The sequence below is a fragment of the Lepidochelys kempii genome, chromosome 20, assembly GCF_965140265.1.
Source record: "Lepidochelys kempii isolate rLepKem1 chromosome 20, rLepKem1.hap2, whole genome shotgun sequence".
In the NCBI taxonomy this organism is placed as follows: Eukaryota; Metazoa; Chordata; order Testudines; family Cheloniidae; genus Lepidochelys; species Lepidochelys kempii.
In genome coordinates this window covers 1,048,496-1,068,879 of record NC_133275.1, presented here as the reverse complement: position 1 = coordinate 1,068,879, position 20,384 = coordinate 1,048,496, and the positions used below count along the sequence as shown (strand labels likewise).

The 20,384-nt window shown below is 51.8% G+C and overlaps 1 long non-coding RNA gene across 1 annotated transcript; it reads right to left on the bottom strand.

Annotated features, from left to right (window-relative positions):
- Positions 1 to 236: 236 nt before the first annotated feature.
- On the bottom strand, positions 237 to 9,594 carry LOC140900675 (uncharacterized). Its single transcript, XR_012155692.1, has 3 exons — positions 9,357 to 9,594; positions 8,090 to 8,178; positions 237 to 427 (listed from the first exon to the last, which is right to left on the bottom strand). It is a non-coding gene; the product is annotated as an uncharacterized lncRNA (long non-coding RNA).
- Between the last annotated feature and the right edge of the window lie 10,790 nt (positions 9,595 to 20,384).

Sequence of the window (20,384 nt, the reverse complement as noted above, 5' to 3'; positions counted from 1 at the left end):
CTTGCAATGTAAATAGACAAGGGGTAAGAGGAGAAACAGAGGCACAGAGAGGGGAAAGGCCCAAGGTCACCCAGCAAGTCAGTAGTAGAGCTGGGACTGGAACCTAAGTGTCCCAACTCTCAGCCCAAGGAATGACCCACTAAACAGTATTTGCAGGCTCCCCCCTCGCAAAAAAAAAAAAAAAAGTCTCTGAAAAACAGTCTGTTAGCTGCCAAATTATTTAATCTGTTGCTGGGATGCAGCTGCCTTCAGCTACTTGGACTGTTCTGTTCGTGGCCGCGTTTCCTCGTAAGCTGAACAATATAGACCTCGATAACCTGCCTGCCCAAGTGGACTCTTCAGCTGGTTTCCTTCTTTTGGGGGTGGGGTTCTTGCCAGGCAGGGATAGCTGTCTTCTGGGCTCTCATCCTGGGTTCTAACGCTGAGCCTTTTAAAGGAAAAAAGAGATTTAGCCAGTGAGCCTGTGGTAAAAAGGTATGTGATTGATTTCTGGCCTTAAAGGGACCATGATGGGTTCGTAAGCCTACCCCCTGCTCTGTCTGACCTTTTTCATGATAGGTCTGTTTGTAAACTCCATGTACCCCATGCACTGTGCAGCTCTCTTTAATGACAAACCAAGTGCTACCAACCTAGCTAGCATAGGCAACCCACCCTACAATGACGGAGTGGAGAGGGCTGCATCCCGGAGCTCACAGCCGTCATGAGCAAAGTACTCAACGGCATGCTAGAATCCCGATTCCTTAGCGAGCAGGATGAGATGGGAGCAACTGTACAGCATTGATGGGAAGAGGGAAGCGATTTCCATTGTAAAGAGGTATAGGAAATGGACGTGATTAAACCTGATTGAGTGAATGATAAAGCCCTACCGTGGTGATGCCCCGTTCATAGTGCAGAGTTGGATCGGAATGTGTTGGTTTTAGCTGCTTGTGTCTTCGCAAAAGTCTTTTATGTGTGTGTTAAAAAATCCTTGCATAGAAAAGGAGAATTGAAAGGATGGGGGTGCAAAGTGGGCAGCAGTGCCTGTGTCGGGGGAGGATGCGTCTATACATAGTGGTAAAGGCTAGAGATTCATTGGACGCTATGCAGACACAGAATGACAATTGACAGATAAGTTGGGGGTGGGGTGGGGGGAGGGAATCTATGCAGTCCTTGACTGCTGGCTAGACTCCTGATGCTTTGGTGAGTGGGATAACGGAGGAGTAATTGATGGCACCAGGACTAATGGTTGCAGAAATGTGTAATGAAAGGCCAGGGGTGATGCGCTCCTAACCTGGGCTGTGTACTGGAGATTGCAGAGGTTGTGTGTGTTTTGAAGGTGATGGCCTGCGAGTCACACCGCTCTGCTCAGAGGATCTCTGTCAGCCAATGGGCAGCTCAGATCTCGGCAGTCTTGTGCCTCATTGCAATTCGGGCTGGGAATGTCCTGCTATGTCAGAGCTGGGTTACGTTGCTCTGGGCTTGATTCTCTGCCTCGTAAATAAGGGGCCCAATCTTCTGTTGCCCTGTACCTTGTGTCATCACTGACCCCATGAGGAATGTTGACACCCACGGGTGTAAACGGTACAGGGAGAATCAGGCCCCCCGTGTACTGTGACATCAGCATTAAACGTAACAAACCGAGCAGATGGGAAAATGCCAAACTACCACTTGGAACGATGCAAAAATGTTCATGTTGTTCCGCATTTCTCATGTTGGAGGTAAACAAAGAGGCTTTGTGCTTTGCTGGGTTGTGCTTGCCATCGCATAGTGCAGCGGGATCCAGGTGCCCCACGCTTGCTCTGGCATCCCCTACTAAAAGAATACGGGTCTCTCTTTGGGGGCTGGTCTGTGTAAGAGAATCAGAGTCTACTATGGCTTAGTTCAAGCATTAGAACCTTATGCATTTAGCCCCAGAGTTCCCTGGGTTCAAACTCTGCGCGAGTCAAGTGTTGGGGTGGGGGGCATTGCACTGTGTTTATCACTCATCCACAGGTGCGTGCATGTGTAATAACACAACACGTACTGCCTGTGTCATTTCTGGATCTCAAAGCACCTTACGAAGGGAAACAGCGGGAACGATTTCAGATTTGCCGAGCATCCCCTGTTGGTGAGAAGGTGCTGAATGGAACTCTCTGCTTTCTGGTCTAGGCCGCGCAGGACCGGAATGATAGACTCCAAAGTGGGGGGGATTTGGGAAGAACACCAAAAACATAATGGTTGGGAGAAAGGACATCTCCCATGGAAACGGCAATTACTGAATGCATTTAGCTTGGTTAAGGTTGGGGTGGGGGTGAAAACTGTCAGGAAGCCCTGGAAGGGTGTGTGACCTACACCCTTCCAGTGGCCAATGCAGAGGTGGCTACTGCCAGTTAGCAGAGCGACTCCATTTGCTCAAGAGCTAGCGGCTCCCTGCTTTTAGAGCAAGAGGTCTTTGGGGAGCCTGCCAAGCCAAGATGGGAGGCTGAGGCATGAACATCATGGAGGGAGGATATGTGGGGTTGTATGACCAGGAGCCAGGGGATGCAATTAAGCGGAGGGCAATGTAGGCCGGCTCTGGCGGGGCAGAGTGTCGTAAGGATGGAGTGGTGTCCCAAGGGAATGGAAGTGGAGTGGAGCAAGCACTGCACACTCGGCGGCTGGGGTCGCAGTCTGCAGTGGTGAGGAATGGGGTAGGAGCCTGAGAACTCCTTCCCCTCGGACATGGTGTGAGTGGCCCCGTGCGTTCGACAGAACAGTGAGACTCATGCTTCTCCTTTTGGAGCCTCGGGAAGGTCTGGCAGACTGAGCGCCACACCAGTGGGGCTCTCTGTGGGCGGTAAGGAGGGAAAGGCTTCCAGTCTCGGGGGTGCGGATGGAACTGGGCCCTGACCTTCCAGGAGCTGAGCTGTGGCCTGAAGGGGCCCAGTACCAGCACTTGGGAAATAAAAACAATGAAACCCTTGAAACCAGAACCAGAGGCTGGGTGCGCTTTTCATTGGAAAGGGAGAGAATAAAATATAATAAATCAGAATAAAAAATAAAAACTGGAAGCGACAGAGAAGGGGGTGGGGGAACTGCAGGGAGCCCTGGTCAGTGCACATTCTTATAGCGCAGTATCCTCCCCCTGGGATGTGCTCAGCTCCGCTCAGCAGCGTCACTCCCCTGCTTCCCCTCTGCGCTGCTCCCCCGTCTTCCCTGCAGCATCCCCCGGGCTCCCCCGCTCTTCCCTCCTCCCTGGGAGCGCTGAATTGGCCGCGCATTACAGCCATAAATCTGCTAAAATAACATGCCACAGGGGCTCATGAATAGGTTGAACTTTGCTAAACCTCTTCATGCTCGTTTATCACATGGCGAACGGGGAGGATAGAACCACCCTTGATGTCATCTCTCTCTCCCTCCCTGATACCTCTCCTGGGAACCTGTCTGGGCCAGAGCCCTGATGTCCAAGGTGAGTAAATGACATGGAATGGGGGAACTTTACTCCCTGGATGGATTTCTAGTCACCTGAGAAGACATTAGATGCTCAGGCCTTAGCATCATCCAAAGAGGGGGCTGTTGCTATGAGAGGCTCAGTCCAGACTCAAATCAAGGCGTGGAATATAGAAAGGGTGTTGGGAGAAGGCGCCGGGGCTATTAAATTGCAGAGAGATGATCTAGGGAAGATCTGTGGCTCCAAATACCTCTGAACGTTAGGAAAGTTTGGATCTGGGCCTGCTCTACTCATCTGGCTGCATTTTAAATAAGTTTAGCTAATCGGTGATGACCGGGGCAGCCTGCTAAGGAGCAGAGGTGGTGGCATCAGCTCTCCTGGACAAGGTCTGACCAGGATGGTTCTGGTGTGATAAAACCCCATGTGCCTGGTTAAGCCTGCTTGGCCCGTGCTGAAGTCTTCACCGACCTCCAGATGAGCTGGAAATGGGAGCTGTGCAAGCGGAGCGTAGGCTGTCTGTGTCGCAGGGCAATGTGTAAGGATCATGGCTCTTCGTGTGGATGTAACACGCCTGGCACCTCTTCCAGGGTCCTGGGAGCCTGGTTGTCAAAGGTGGGTATGGGTCTCAGATTGCACATTCAAAGGGTTGGGGAGTGCGGATCTAGGGCCTGGGTGGGGGAAGGTCGGAGTCTGGAGGGGGGTTTTCCCAGTCAGACCAGAAGGAAAGCTAGCAGATTACAGTCTCTTTTTCTCCCCCCTGCAACTACTAGTGACCTCAGCAGGACCGTGTGACGGGGGACTGTAGCAGCGGGAGGAACTCCATCAGTCCAAGAGCTCCAAGCCATTAATGAGATCAGCACACTGTGCGTCAGGCAGCAGATTCACCAGCGATGCTCCCTCTGTCTCCCTCCTGACCTCCCTGGCTACGGGCAGGAGAGGAGATGGGCCGGGGTCCAGCATCTTGTCCTGGCAGTGGGACGTTCTCCATCTGTTTTGTTCAAGTGTCCCTGTGTCCCAGGGTGTGTCTGTGCTGCAAGACCCACCTGAGCAAGCTTTAATCGAGCAGGCTTGGGGGCCGGAGCAGCGAAACCACAGCAGTGTGAGCTTCAGTGTGGGCTGGCTGCCCGAGCAATTACTCAGTGGCCCATGCCCACGCCGAAGTTCCTGCTCCCCTGGCTCCAGTACCCAGCCGGCGAGGTTAAAGCTAGCTCATGTGTGTCTACACGAGCTGCAGTGACATCCAAGCCCCATGATTGCTGCGTGGGCTTACCATTAGCATCGCCAACGCCACGTTCTCCTGATGCCTAGAAGGTCAGATTCGGCATCTCTCCACTCCCAGCTTACCATCCCCTTCCAGTATCACTTCCCCGGCCACGTTGAGGTTTCCCTGTTGGTGCTTGTTCATCGACCTTTTCGTGCCCAAATGTGTCCCAGAATCCTTTGCATTGGTGCACGTTTCTGAGGCATGTGGGAATGGTATGAACTGAGCAGAGGTGGGGCAGGGTCCAGTGAGCAGGAATTCCACAGGTAGAGTGAAGAGACAAAAGTGCCCACCCAAGATCATGCACTGAGTCTGCAGCAGAGATGGGTGTCGAACCAGGAGTCCTCACTCCCAACCTTGTTACTTTAGCCACACGACCATCTTTGCCTGTCCTGCAGGGGAAGCCCTATCATTTGGTGTCATCCCCAGGAGAATGGTGTTTTATATATAGAGGCTAGTTTCCTTCTGGTTGTCCATGCCGTGAGGTACAGCGAGCGTGGTAATGCCCCAGGCTCTGTATTGGTGGCAGGAGGCTAGTTTGCGCATAATCTGCTTGGCATCATCATAACCTGTGCCCTGAGCAGCATGAGCCATGGGGCAAGATTCATCTCTTAATTTCACTGGTGTAAATCCGGAGTAACTCCGTGGAAGTTAGTTGGATTTACAGTAATGTAACCGGGCTGTGGCCTGGTAGCTGGTGGTTATTCTGTGTGTGCTGGGTATGTTTTCCAGAAATAATGTGATTATGTATCTGACCTTGGGCTATTCGCATCCTCCTCTTACAAGGTGATTATTTTTTAATGAGCAGCTGCTGAAAAGAGAGGAAAATTAATTATTTCTGCCTTAAGATTAGCTCTGGGAGACTAGAATAGCTCTGGCCCAATCAATAGCATCTTGCCAGTTGGACGGAGCTGCGCAGCCCTGCAGGGCACTGTGGGGTGCGGTATAGACATGGCACTGGGAAAGGGAGGCTGCTGTGGCCCTATGGGGAAGTGCGTGAGTCAGAGGAGGTTGTCTCACCTATATTTGTGTGGTGTAAGGTCTGGAGTTTGGAGTCAGAACAGAGGCTTTGCTGGTGCTGCACTGTATATTCTCATGGAAGCCCACAGCAAAGGAAGGGGAAGGCAGCTGGTGCTACTACTGGCAAACGTTACCTTTTCCCGATACAGAAATCTCAGCATTCATGCGTGCAGTTTGCAGCACAAGCTGCAGTGAGCCCCAGTCGTGGTCTGTTTTGGGGGAATACCGCCTATTCCACTAGAAAAGGGGGGTATTTATTGTCTTACATCAGTGTTAGGGTGCAGTATAAAACCCTAGGGTAAGTGGACTATAGTAGTACCTAGAATCCTTGATCGGGTTTGCCCCATAATGCGGGGAGCTGCACAAATGTGTGGTAAATGACAGTCCCTGCTCCAAAGAACATACAGTCTAAAAGGACGATTTTACATTTACCGGTGGGGGCACCGGGCTGGCAGCTGGAACTCCTGGGTCCCGTTCCTGCCTCTGCTGCTCATGGACAGTAACAGTTATATTGATGCAATGCAGAGCTCCAAGCTTAGCAGAACGCAAGCCGAGAATGAAGTGCCGCCGTTTTGAAATCGAGCCCGTTCTAGTGCTGAAGTGAAGGCAGAAGCCGTAAACAGCATGTGGGTGGGTGTGGGGTGAGAGAGGAAAGCTCAAAGGGTCTTGTAGAGACCGTTCTATGCTCTAAGATACCCCATAGCAAGGAAGAGCGTTAAGTGTTGGGAAGCTCAAGGAGTCATGATTCTTCATGCTCTGTGTGACTTGTGGTCAGATTTTCTAAAGAGCTTGGTTTCCAAGTACGCAGCGCTACCAACTTGATTTCATCGCGAGTCTTGCAATATTTAATGGCTTTGCTTAAAGCCCCAACTGTTGAAATCAGGAGATTGCATTAGAATCTCAATTTTCATTTTTAACAAAAGTTTCTAGCTCTTGTAGTTGCAGAGAAAAGCTTGAAAATGAGAGAGAAAAGCTTGAAAATGAGAAACAAATACATCCTAAAGGCACAGAAACCTGAAAGCGTCTCAGAAGAACCACTGATTTTAAAAAAAAAAATCTCATTTGGGATCTGACCAATGATTTTTTGAACACTTGACAGCACCAAATACCCAGTGTTCATGAATGACATTGCAATACTTTGGGCCAGATTTTCACAAAAGCTCAGCCCCCCAATGCACAGAGCTCTCATGAAAAATCTGGCCACTTCTTTTGATGCCTAATGAGGAGCAATGGGAGTGCTGAGTACATCTGGAAAATTATGTGCCTCAGTTTCCCCAGTCTGTAAAATGGGAGTGGAAAAACAGCTTGGAGATCCTCAAACAGTAACTGGTGTGTAAATTCAAAAGGAGATGATTCTAGTGAATGGCATGGAAAAGCCATTTGCGAATGGAGTGCTGCGGGGATCCCGGCTTTTCAGGCAGCCAGGGTGGCCTGCAGAAAAGAAAGATAGTCAGAAGGCTGGTGGGGAACCAAGGGATCTTGGAGAGGCCCAACACCTCCCAGAGGGAACTCATTACACTCTGCAAGGCTGCTGATGGGAGAGGCCGCAGGTGACACTACCGGGGCCTGAACCGCTGAGGTGACAAGTGCCCTCAACATCCCCTGGAGTTGGAAGGAGTCCTGGTCTCTAGCACCTGGCAGGATCTAGGCCCCAAGCCAGCCATATGTCCCAGCATTTCTCAGTGTGCGGCACGCCCCCCTGGGGTGGGCACAAAGGATTCACTGGGGGACATGGAGGATCCATGAGCTGAGGTGAGTTAACATTTACCGGCGTGTCGGGGGGGATTGTTTTCATTTTCCTGAAGGGGGGGCTCAGTTTTCAAACACTCAGGAGACGCTGCTCTGACCCACCTGGGCAGACCAAGCTCTGGGGTTGTACGGTGCCGAGCAGTGGGGCCCTAGTCAGAGGCTGGGTCCTTGGTCCATGGCGCTACCGCACGATGAGTAAAACACAATTTCTCTAGCTAGAATACTTGTCTGGCCCCCATCATCACGGTACCTGAGTGCCTCACAGTCTTTAATGTGCTTCTCTTCACAACCCCCCTGTGGCCCAGGGCCAGGCTGTTATCCCCCTGGCACATGTGGGGCACAGAGACTAAGCAGCTTGCCCAGGGTCACATGGGAAGTCAGCAGCAGAGCAAAGAATTGAATTTGAAATTATCAGAAACATTTTCAGTGACACAGACTCCTTCATCCCCCTCTCTCTGATCTAACCCTTGTGCAGCACCATTGCCTGTTGCATCCATGGCCATAATATATCCGGGCATTACTGTGTGATATCTAAGGGACTTACGCCAGGGATGTATTTATCCATGTAGACTTGGAGCTTGTTTAGGCTAGGGAAATTAGCACCAGTCTAATTAACGTGAGTGCATTAGTGCAAGTGGCTCCATCTTGTGCCAGTGTCATGAATTGCTTACCTTAGGAGTCAGATAGCAGGGGGTGTGACAGAAACGTATCGAATGCTAACTGGGCTGGAGCTTCTGTTCTCCCTGTCCTGTAATACAAGCTGAAGGAGACACTCCATGAAATTTAAAAGGTGAAGAAATTCAGAATGGATTAAATCCAGTATGTTTTCACACTTGGAATTAGACTGTGGAACTCACTGCTGCAGGAGGTCACTGGGGACCAGAACGTAACAAGATTCCAAGATGGACTGGACATTAATATGGCTATTGAGGGAAATCCAGAGTTACCATCATTAATAACAACCCATTTTGCAGAAGGGATATTGACTCTCCTGCTTCAGGGCTTAAACCAATGTCTCCTGATTAGGGAGCAGAATGAGCCCTAATGTAGGGGGCAGAATATCCCACATTTGCATCCTGCCCAGTTCTTACACTTTCCTCTGAAGCCTCTGGTGCTGCCCACTGTGGGAGACAGGATACGGGACTAGATGGACCTGGGGTTTGATCCCGTCTGGCAGGTCCCATGTTTCTGTTTGCACTGGCTGTAGCTGCCCTGGTTTAAAAGAGCCCGAGTGTTGAAAGGGACTCAGCGTGTTCATGCTTTGGAGCAGGGGCACTGTCCCTTCATTGCATGTGTGTGCAGCAGCTCGCTCAATGGGGCTCTGAGTCCCAGACTTGAAACCTCTAGGAGCTACTGCAGTATTAATAGTGAATTCGGTTATGTATAAACCCTTGTCTTCTACCACCCACCCTCCCACCAGAATAAAAGATTTTGGCACAACACCGTGTGACAGGTGAAAGAGCTACTCGAGAAAAGCTTGCTCTCATTTGACACAGGAAATCTGTGCGGGTTTCTAACAGGATCAATAATCCATCCTATAAGGCATGTGGCTTCATCGCTCTGTTTGCCGCCCCCCTACCCTCCATTCCGCACACCCCCTCCACACCCCCAAGCCTTGCCTATTCTTTCCCTGTATTAGCCTTTGGGCTTTGTTAGTTGCAGGTTGAGTGGTTCAAATGTGTTAATTCCCTCCCTTGGGGCTCTGTCCAGTGTTTGTAAATTCCCAGAGACGGGTTGTCATTGGCCCGCACAGCACAATGAATACAGCAGAGCGGGCTGCTGCGCCGGGTCCTGCGATCCAAGCGGCTGCTTGTTAATTCGTTAGAATAACAGGGCTGCAAACAGCTCCCTCCCCCTCAGCCCCGAAAACTTTGTTAGGACTGATGGGGACTTTCCTCTCACATCCTCCAGAGTGAATTCTCCACCTACTGACTGTACCTTTACATGGTGCATGTTGCCTTTTGAATATCCCACACGCTTTGCTGGGCACCAGTCCCTGAGCTTTTAGTGGCAGGAGGAATCGTGGGCAGCTCATCGAGTGATACGGTTGTCGTCTGGGTCTCGAGAATATCTCTTGATCTGGCAGATTCCAAGGTTGCGGGGGGGCTTGGTTGTTGTTTAATAGGGTAAACCCAGCCCAGAGCGGTGAATGAATTCTCTGAGCCATCAGAGGCCCTGTCTGCATTAAGGAAATTCGCGTGGGCAGAGCCCCACTGCTATGCCTACCACGTTGCAAAGCTGTACGGTGGCCGTGCTGCATAGGTGCATAGCTGGGCAGCTTCCCCCTCCCCGTCACATACCAAACTGAGCTGCGTCAGTGTGAGGAGCCCCTTTGTGCTTGTCTGTCTGCATTTGGGGGCGTCCCTGGTGTGATTCCAAGGCTGTCGTGACAACGGCACAAATTTCCTTAATGAGGGCAGTAGAGCTGGTCACAATTTTATGTTAAATGCTTTTGTCTGTGAAAATTGGCTTTGTTGTCCAAACAGAAATGTCTGTGGGAAATCTCCACTTTCAGTCAATGTTTAGGGGCGGTTAATAGAAAAACAGAAACCCTTGTGGTCCCTTCTAACCCTATGATTTCTATGAGCATTTTTTTAATGTTGCTGTATTTTTTTACTTTATTTGTTCAGGTTTTTGGCAACTGAAGGATTTTGGTTTTCCTCAGAAATTTTTTAGTTTTTTGACAAAAGCCTGAAAATATTTGTCATTTTTTTTCATAGGACCAAAAACGTCTCCTGTCCAGCTCTAGGATGAAGTGCCAGATCCCAGTCAGAGTCACAAGGGGTAAATCCGGAAGTGGTTGCGTTAAAAGCCAATTGACTTACTCTAGATTTACACCTACGTACCTGAGATCAGAACCAGTCCCAAAGCCCCAGTCAGTCTCCTGCTGGGATGCCCTGGGCCCTTGTTTAACCTCTTCATTTCTTTTTTGGGGCAATCCTGCCATCTTTACTCAGGCAAAATTTTCGTTGTCATTGTTGAGGGTTCCAGCTGCACGGCTTTATTGACAGACAGAGGATTTAAAGTGGCACCTTCAGTTCGTTTAAAATGTTCCAAGGGGATTTTTACTTTATTTTAAAACCGAAAGGTGCAGTGTGACCTTGCTTAGCTGAGTGTCAGTTGTCCCTGAGCTCTCGGTTACCTGAAACAATGGCCTCTGAGCTGTCTCAGTTGCAATGAAAACTACCTTGATTAGCTGAGCATATTCAGTCCCCTGCTCAGTGTGTTTTCAGTTAATCAGACTTGCACTGATTTAGGACCCATAACAAGAGATTCAAGGGGACTTGGTCACCATTCTGTTATCCCCCGGCCACGTTACAAACCCAGCTCCATTAGATAGAGGAGAAGGGGTTTCAACCGTGTTCCAAACCTGAGCAAGTGCCTTCAGAAGGTGACAAGACCTGCCGGTGCCAGAGACTGGAACCTACACTACAAACTAGAACCATGTTGTACCTGGCTCAGGGGAGAACTGTGGTGCAGGCCCTGGACTCCATTGTTGTGGAGTAGATGGATGCTGAGGTTTAGGGAGGGTTGCCAACTTTCTCATGGCACAAAACTGAACACCCTAGCCCTGCCCCTTCCTGAGGCCCCGCCCTGGAGCTGGGGACGAGGCCTTTGGGGTGCAGGAGGGGGCTCCAGGTTGTGAGGGAGTCTCAGGGCTGGGGCAGGGGCTTGGAGTTGGGACGCGGGCTTACCTGAGGCAGCTCCCAGTCAGCGGCGAAGGCGGGCTAAGGCAGGCTGCCTGCCTGTCCTGACACCGCGTTGTGCGCGCCCCAGAAGCAGCTGGCAGGTCCGATGCTATTAAGCGGGGTGGGGGGAGCAGGAGGCTCCGTGCGCTGCTCTTGCTGGCTGCAGGCACTCTCCCCACCCCCCCAGCTCCCATTGGCCGGTTTCCCAGTGCGGACCCGGTGCTCGGTGTGGGAGCAGTGCACAGAGCACCGTGACCCCTCTGCCTAGGAGCCGGACCTGGTGGCCGCTTCCGGGGCGCAGCGTGGTGCCCCAGGACAGGCAGGGACTAGTCCGACTTAGTGCCGCTGACCGGACCTTTAACAGCCCAGTCGGTGGTGCTGACCAGAGCCACCAGGGTCGAAAACCGGACACCTGGTCACCCTAGGCTTAGGGCTTTCAAAGAGGTCTGGGGGAGTTTGGTACCCTGAATCCTGCTATCCCTGTTTTGTGCTTCTAGTTTTACCAATTCAGCTGAAGTTGTCAGGCGAAGGGAGAGACACTGCAGCGAGTAGAGTGAGCAGAAAGGTGTGTGTGCGGGGGGGTGTTCCACAATAGGAAATGTTTGTAAATGCAGAGAGGACTGGAGCAACGCTGCTGTTCTTGGGAGTTGGCATTTTTCTCATTCTTTAGCATTCACACGCACACGCTCTCTGTCTCTCCACACGGCACTAGACCCCACCCCCGCCTGTTCCAGAGCAGATTTCCCGCTGGTGTTATTTACAGCCCATGAAATCCAGGTCACTCCCCGCTCAGAAGCAACCAGCGTCCCACTCTGGGAATGCTCCACGGACTAGCAAGGGCCCTGCTGAACGACTGCAGCTCTCTGCCCTGCTAGGAGCTCCAGCGGTTATTTACCATGCGGGAGTACGTAGGCACTGTGTTTCCTCCTCTCCGGGCTCAGCGAGAGGGCCAGCGGGGGCTGCTCTGAACCAGAGGCCTGTGAGGGACAGGCTGGAGTTCTTGGTTCGAGCCCCCACCGCTCTTGTGCGGTGGAATGAAGCCAGCGCTGCAGGACTCTGCTGCTGCCACACAAACCACTTTCCCAGACACGCCCTCAGTGGTTCCTTGTAGTTTGAAACGGTTTAATTGGAGACCTGGAGGGTGGCGATGTGGGCCAGCCTGCTCCTGAATGGACTCGTCCCTGCCCGGGAGCCCAGCTTTGAGGGAGGGAGGCAGCACTGGAATGCAGGTAAATGCCTCCCGCTGCACACTCCCCATGGGCCTAGCCATAGGGCGGGATTCTGCTTCCAGGTCCAGCCTCTCTGCCCTGCTCCGGCTGCAAAGGGAGAATTGCCCGGCGCAGGCCTGCTGTGTGTGACCCTGTGCTGCCCTCCCCCACAAACCCCTTGGCGGGGGGCATGACAGGGCACACAGGCCCCTCGCATGGTGCTACAGAGGCCCTGGGCGGCTCAGGGCTGCCACGGAGCCCTCCAGAGACTGCCACCAGTTAGAGCACCTCCAGCTGTCATTTAAACCCGGGGTCATTCCAATCCCTGGGGCATCCCAAGGGCACAATGGCGGCTTAAAGCCACTTCCCCAGGACTGCTTCTTGAAGAGGGCCAGCATGGCAGTCCTAGCACACTGGGAGTCCTAGCACACTGGGCCCCTGGATTCTGCTCCCAGCCCTGCTACTGCCCCTGGCTGACCTCAGCCAGCTCACTGAGGCCTGCATTTGCAAAAGTATCTGCCAAGTTAGCTGGCCCAACTGGAGGTACCTGGGGCCGGTTTTAGCAGGGCTGAGCACCCACAGCTCCAACTGGCTTAGTTTGGAGTGTGGGGTGGACACCTGAAACAATTTAGAGGTCACTTCCAGAAACGTAGGCCTGAGCTGCTCTCTCTGCCTCCATTTCCCATCCGTCCAGTGGGGATAACCCTCACCTGCTTCAGTCTGTGCTTGTCCGGGCATCGTCAGGCTGCCCTGTGGAACTCAGCCTGTTCTGTAGGGCAGTACCGATTCTGTTCTATCCAGGTTCCCACGATAGTGGAATCTGTCTGCCTTCTGGCCATGCTCGAAGGGGTGTGACTAACGTCTGTCCTGTATGGGTCATTCTCTCTGCCCTCCACTCCCTCGTGGGAGGATTGGGTGGCCCAGTGTCTTGTTTTGGTGAGGTCTTGGCTCTGTGAGAGCCTAGAGGTCTCCTTCTGCTCATCTCCTTCAACTGATGCCTCAAAAGCACATGTCCAGGCAGAGTCGCACATGTCCAGTCTAATTCTGTGGAGCTGAGTGAGCTGATCTTTGAGGACTTTGCCAGATGCTCAGAATCCACTGTGCTTTCGATCTCACGTAATGCGATAAGTGGCAACCTTGTTAGCACATGTCTGCGCACAGCGGATGGGTTTAGTTCTGTCCTGCTTCAGGCTGTCAGCATAGCAATAACCTCGGAATCTGTGGGTGTTCCGTGGTCTGTAGCTGATGATAATATTTTAGCTTTTCAGTTAACAGCCTCTTTCATCCTGAATGCCCCCTACAAACTGCCATTAGAATAATGCAGTCTCACTGAAATGCATCCAGCCCCGGGGTGGAGGACAGCAATTCCTTGCCACACAGCATGCTGGACAATAGTTTGCACTCCAGTTGCATGTCTTGCGAGAGACTCTCCAAGAGCTTTGCAGAGGTTAGCTGAGCCTCGCAACACCCTGTGAGGTAGGCGGTATTGTTAGTATCCTTCCTTTTCTTCAGATGAAGAGACTGAGACCCGTAAAGAAACTTGCCCAAGGTGGCGCACAAACTCAGTGGCAGAGCTTAGGAATGGAATCCAGGACTCCTGACGCCTGGTGCTCTGGCTGCTAGATGTGCTCTCATTCTCCAGAACGGAGCGTGGGCAGGAAGAGAAAGTGTGGGCAAGGGCACTGAGGAGGGCATGGGAACTCCTTAACGTCCACCTGGAGCAGGCAGCCCCTTGGCTTTTAAGGTCTCACCTGGATGATTGACACACAAGATGGAAGGGCCAACCCAAAGCAAATGCACCGCGGAAGTCCTGCTTTCAATTCCGTGTTGAGGTCTTACATAGTGCAGAGGCCTGGTGCACAGGTGTGAATTTCACCCACGATTCATTGCATGTCACCAGGCCTTTTCCTCCCTGGGCAGGGCGTGACCCCTGTGGTTTTGGACAGCCAAGGAGCATGTTGGGGCTAGAGGGGGATCTGTCCACTAAAGACCACACCCTTCCTTTTATTTAGTGATAACACTTTGATCATTTGTTTCCATAGCAAGCAGGGCACTGAGATGCCTTCAAGCCACCCCCATCTCCAGGCTTGAGAGTGACTGTGGCCATGTGCCCCCAGAACCCCAGTCTGCAGGCACAGATCTGCTCTCCTTTATTCGAGTCCTGGCTGCTACACGTGGTTCCACTCACAAAGTACGAGGGGCAGTTCGGGAGGCTGCTTGGACCATTCTCAGCCGTCTCTGTTAATAACACGAGGAGGCGAAACCAAGAGAACCTGGCGCCTCATGAATACGGGGAAGAGGCAGGGGCTTTGTTTTCACCCACGCCTGCGAAAAACTCAGCACCTGTTTGTCAATCCAGCGCAGCGGGTAACTCACGAGGTGGCTGGAGGACAATGGGAGTGTTTCGCAGTGAAATGCAGAGGGAGTAGATTCCTCTCCTGCCCTCCCCCCAGCCTTCATAACTGTCCCCTTCATTCAGGCATCCCCGTAATGGAGGTTTTCCGCTGCTCCTGGCATATGTGTTCCACATTGTAGCAGTGCTGGCTAAGGACACATGGGAGCGAAGGCTTCGCGGGAGCGTATTACCCTCCGCTGAGCCGCTCGGCTGTCTCCAGTCAGAGTGCTGCCGAATTGAATTATCGGTTTAAATGACATAATTGACTCAAGGAAAGGCACAAGCTGACCCTGCAGAACACACATGGGGGGGGGATATATATACAATCTGTCCTGAGCCAAGGGGTGACCTGGTGATGTTGTGGTGGGTAACTCGCACTTGCATGTGGTGCTCTTCTCCAGAGAATCTGGAAGCATTTTACAAACATCCGTTACACTTGTAAGGCAGGCCCCGGTGACGCTTTCCCCAGTGTGCTTAGCCATGGTCAGTCAGCAAGCCAGTAGCAGGGAGAGGCTTAGAACCCAGGAGTGCTGAAGGCCCCCCTGCTGTAACCACTAGACTCCACACCCATCCCAGCGCGGGCGATAGAACCCAGGAGTCCTGACCCCCAGCCCTCTTGCTGTAACCACTAGACTGCACTTCTCTCCCAGAGCTAGGACTAGGACTCAGGAGTCCTAACTCCCCGACCAAGTTAATTTTAGTTCAGTGCCTTTGAGAGGCTTGGATGAAAGGGCCATCCATAGACATGCACATTTTTATTACCAAAAACATCTGATCAGTTGAGCTGTCGGTTGCAGTTACTGCAAGGGTGTGGAGTCTGAACTAGGCCATCTCGGCACAGAGGCTGTAGCAATTTAACCAAAACTGTTCCTAAACCGATTTAGTGAGATCAGGACAGAGTGTGTAGACAAGGCCGTGGGGACACACTGCAGCTATTTAGTTGTTCATGAGGTTTCTTGCCTTTTTAATTCCCAATGAATTTCCAAGGTGATATCCCCTATTCCTTTGGTCCCTAGTGCTTGCAGGTGAAGATGTGTTCTCGTGCATCTGTCGCTTCGTCAGGGTGGGCTTCTCTGGGTGTAGCGTGGTCTTGCGCCTGTTTTTGAAGGACTTGCTGGGCTTACATGGCTATGACATATGTCAGGAAGGGTTGGGGGTTTTTGGTGTGAGGATATTTTCCCCATGAAGGATCCATTCTGTGGTATCCTCCTGCCTGTGCCTGCTATAAAGTTTCTGCCTCTGGGATAAAATTAACTCCTGTCCAGAGGGCTCCAGCAGAGCTCTGGTTTGAGGAGTAAGCAGGACTCAAATGGTGCCTTGGCTGGAGGACGAGAGAGAAAATGACTTGCCCCAGGGCACGCAGCAAGTCTGTGGCAGAGCCAGAAATAGGATTTAGATGCCCTGACTCGCAGTCCGGCACTAGGTCATGCCAGTGCCTATGGATGACCTGATTCTGAAGGGTGCTGGATTCCCACCGTGCCCACTGATAACTCAAGATCGTACTGAGGAGTGGATCCCTTAGTCACAGTTGAGTGCTCAGCATCCCCCTGCTCCCTCGCTGTGTATGGAGCGTACAGGAAGACGTGGCTTGCAGTCTAAGCTGCATGGTTCGGAGAGACAGTGCAAACTGTCCAGTGACCACAAGTTGGAAGTCTCAGAGCAGAGCGATGGATGTGCCTTTGGAGGGCAGTTCTTCTGGTTTAACAATCGGCCCAAGAAGCCAGTGCCTCAGATAGCAGCTGCCTGTTTTGCAGACCCAGGAGATTTACGTAGTTCGGAGATGCAACCAGGCTGCTTATCCAAACGGCCAGCCCTCAACTGTCTGCAGTCTAGCGTCTAGGCCCCGTCAGGAAAAAGGGGTCAGGAAAAAGGCCCGGGGACAGATCCTTAGCTGGTGCAAATCTTCATTGTCATCAGCAGAGCTACCTCCATGTACACCAGCCGGGAGCCTGGCCCCTGGAGATGTAGCTAGGCACTGGTGCCATTCTAACCCCATACAGCGCACGCCCAGGGGTGCTGCCCTCTGGTTCTGTGGACAGCTCGGTCGTTGTGCAGATTGTGTGCCAATTGGGTACATCTGACCTGCTGACCTTTTTATGAGGCCACGTCTGTTTGGGGAAATTGTTTTGCTGATTAGAAATGGATTTTCCTCTCTCTAACTTAATCCTCTGAAATGGGGTGTTTGGGGTTAGACCTTGTGCATCTCGGGCATAATGTCAGATCCATGCCCTGGGGATCTCGTCTCGCTTCAGGGGCTGGAATGTCCATCAAGGGATACCGTCCTCAGGCGGATCCTGGCCCCATCAGAGTCCCTGGAACTGGGGTGGCCTCGCTGGGATCTGACAGCGAATAAAATACTGCATCTCCTCCCGCCCCTTGCTCAGATTTCTGTGGTTGCCCCATCCTAGAGCCTCCTGCAGTGGAGTCCCCGTCCCATGTGCTGCGGAGTAACCCTGGTGGCACCAAGAGACGTGGGTGAATCAAGAGGAGTGTGAGTTACTGCCCGGTCCATCGGGGAGACTGCACCGGAATCTGCAGGCAGATCGCTCCCAAAGCAGAGCTGCCAGCCAGGAGCATAGTGCAAGACACATGGGGGTGGAGAAGGTGCCCTTGCCCTACTGGGAACAGGGCATGGACACACTTTGAGCTACTGGGCCAGCCTGGGAAACCTGCTCTGCATTCAGTAACCGTCTGTTAGGAGCCATTCCACCATCTTTCCAGCCACATCCCATCCTGGTGGGGCTGGGAGGGTGGCCAAGTGAGTGGCACAGATCTGGCCATGCCAGCTTAACACCGCTCCGGGTTTCCTCTGGTACTGAAAATCCCCAGCCGCTCCCTTCAGGCAGTTTGCCTGCTGCATGAGCAATGGGGCGGGCTGGGGACGGTGAGTCAAGCCCCCGGCATTGTCCTTCATGTGTGTCGCTCCTAGAGAATCTGGAACGCAGCTGCATCGGCTGAACCCGCGCCGTGTGGCTCTGTGACGTTGCGTCGGCTGCCTCCTTGAGCCATGCCGTGCAGGTCTGGGTGCTGCTGAAGCAGAGTACTCGGGAAAAGCTCTGTGTAGACAAGGCCTCTAGGAACTGGTTTCCTGCTCCAGCCCTCCAGTCAAATCCTGCCCTTGGAGACGCATGTGTGCGCATGGCGGCCATTAGCTGATCTGGGGACTGCGCTATCCAGCAGCCGCGGTCTTAAAGCAGGCCAGCCGCAAGCATTCAGCATTAACAGCTACTAGGCATCTTCTCTTTCTGTCTCCCAGGGCAGGAGGTGCTGAAGCTGCCCCCGCTGCTTTCAAAATAGGGCGTCCATGGGACGTAAGCGCAGCCTGATCCTTGTCCTGGTCCATCTGCACAAGCGGGGTTTCGGCCCCAGTGGGGCATCATTCTTTCCTCAACATCCTAACACCCCTCTGTGCCCTCCACAGTCTGCCTGGTGTCTACATCCCACGTGCTTGCCCTGGCTGTAATGTGATCTGGGACAGCCTCGGTATCTGTGTGAACCTGCCGGGACCCGTTTCCATCTGAATTGGGCTGCTCTTCTTTGATACTTGTAACTTACAGGACTCTCCAAAGCCTGCTTGTAAATAACCATGAGTGAAAACTTGATACCCAGAGCAGTGCATCTCCCAGACTTGATCTGCTGCTTTCCTGACGGGCACTTCCTCCCGACCCATCCATTTCAGCCTTTTTTATATTGCATCTTGTCAACTGAGCCACGCCAGCCCCACCCAGCTGGATTACCTGGGGTTCGAGGCTGAAAACTGCAGAGTTCACAAACTTCCTGCGGGAAAATAAAAAGGAATCAGAGCAACAGCCAAATAACAAACGGTCACGTGCCTTGGGGCATGCTGTATGAGAGAAATCTGTAATTCACAATGAGACCTTGCACGTCTGAAATGTGTGCATTGACAAACAGGAGGAGGGCATTGTGACCCTCTTTAGTAACCTGGCCTGGTCAACTTTCCTCTTTCTAATAATATTTAAAAGAACCTTGCAACATCATGCTGAAAATTTGCCAGCCCAGACACAGTCTGCTTGCCTGGCCTCCAGCAGAATGCACACCAAGAAAGTCATTACATGCCTCAGGCAAGTGGAATTTTGCAAAGCAGCATTGCAGGGACACACTGGGTTAGACCCAATTTTCAGAGTCTGCTTCTCCAGCATATTAGACCAGTTTTATGTTTCTGTAACAATGTTGACAAAGCAGTTATACCTGAGTAAAGGATTGGGGCCTTGTAATTTGGGGCCAGATCCTCAACTGGTGTAAATGGATGCAGTTTCATTCACACTAGCTGAGGACCTGGCCCTTTGTGTTTCCTGTGTGGTTGGGATCCCAAACTGCAGCATTGGGCTTGTTTAGGAGAACCAGGAAATGACAAGTGACGGGGAACAGCGGGGCTGTTTTGAGTCTTGCTTATCCCAGTGTGACTCTGCTGATTTCAGTGGAGTTACTTCTGATTTACACCAGTATAAATGAGAGGCCAATAAATCCCAGTGGGTTTAATTTACCCTCTTTTGCACTGGTGTAAATCTGGAGTTGACTCCATTTCAGTTGGTGGAATTGCACTGATTTTATACGAACACAGTATTGTACATTAACTTATCAGTCTCCTCTCGTCCAGTGAAATGTTGCGAAGTGAGCAAGTGGCACAATGGTGCAAGCGTTCGCGGCATTCCTTTCAAGTGCACGTGACCGGAGACTGCAGATTTACTTCTCACTGCTCCGAGGGACTCATCTGTCCTGAGCTCGTGTGTCAGGCTCCCAGTGAAGCCGCGCCTGCGTCCGATGGAACTGTTTGGGCTAAAGCTCGCGTGAGTTCCGCTCCAGTCTGAGGTACAAACAAAGGAAAATAAGTGATTCGTGACACCTCTGCACTGCTAACCCCCAAGCATCTAAAAATTACGAGGCAGGCTCCAAAAATCATTTTGCAAACCAATAATAATGTTGAGGTGGTTTTTATTTGCATCCTGGTTGTTGAAGCACAAGGGTTTGTGACCTTAAGCCTTGCCCCACCACTAGGATGGCTAGAAAGTTTCTTCTTAAAATTTTAAAGAAAAGCTGGAGTTCTCACAATCACCTGAGTCCAGAAGGTGGAGCTTTAAGAAATATGCCAAACATCACAAGAGCTGGCGACACTGACAACTGATTTCCCACATTTTTAATTCACTTCTGGGGGGATTTTTTCCCACCTCGCAGTCCAGTTTAAAATTCTGGAGCTTGGAGCAACATTCCTAAAATTCATTATTTATTATTTCGTTATTGCTTTATTAACAATCTCTGTGTATAATCACCAATAGCTTCTAGTCCTGTGGATGTCCCAGATGAGGCCCCCATCCCCGGTTCTGCATGATCTCTCGCTCTCTCCGGGTTACATTTAGCTCAGATTATCTGGTCTCAGCCTGACAGATGGGTGCGGCTCAGCTGCCGATAGTCCGAATGGATACATATTAATTTTTCATTTGCCGGACGGATACTGAAACGGCACAGATGGGAAATGGCCTATTGGTCAGTCTCCATTTTGTAGTGATGTCCAGCTGCTCTGCACTTGATATATGAGTGGGCAGAGTGGACATTACAGAGCCCTCAGCTCACCGAGAGAGCCCTGTTCTGGGCAGTGGCAGCTCCTTGGGGGTGATTGGAGTTAGCCTAAATCCTTTTAACATATGTACGTTGACCC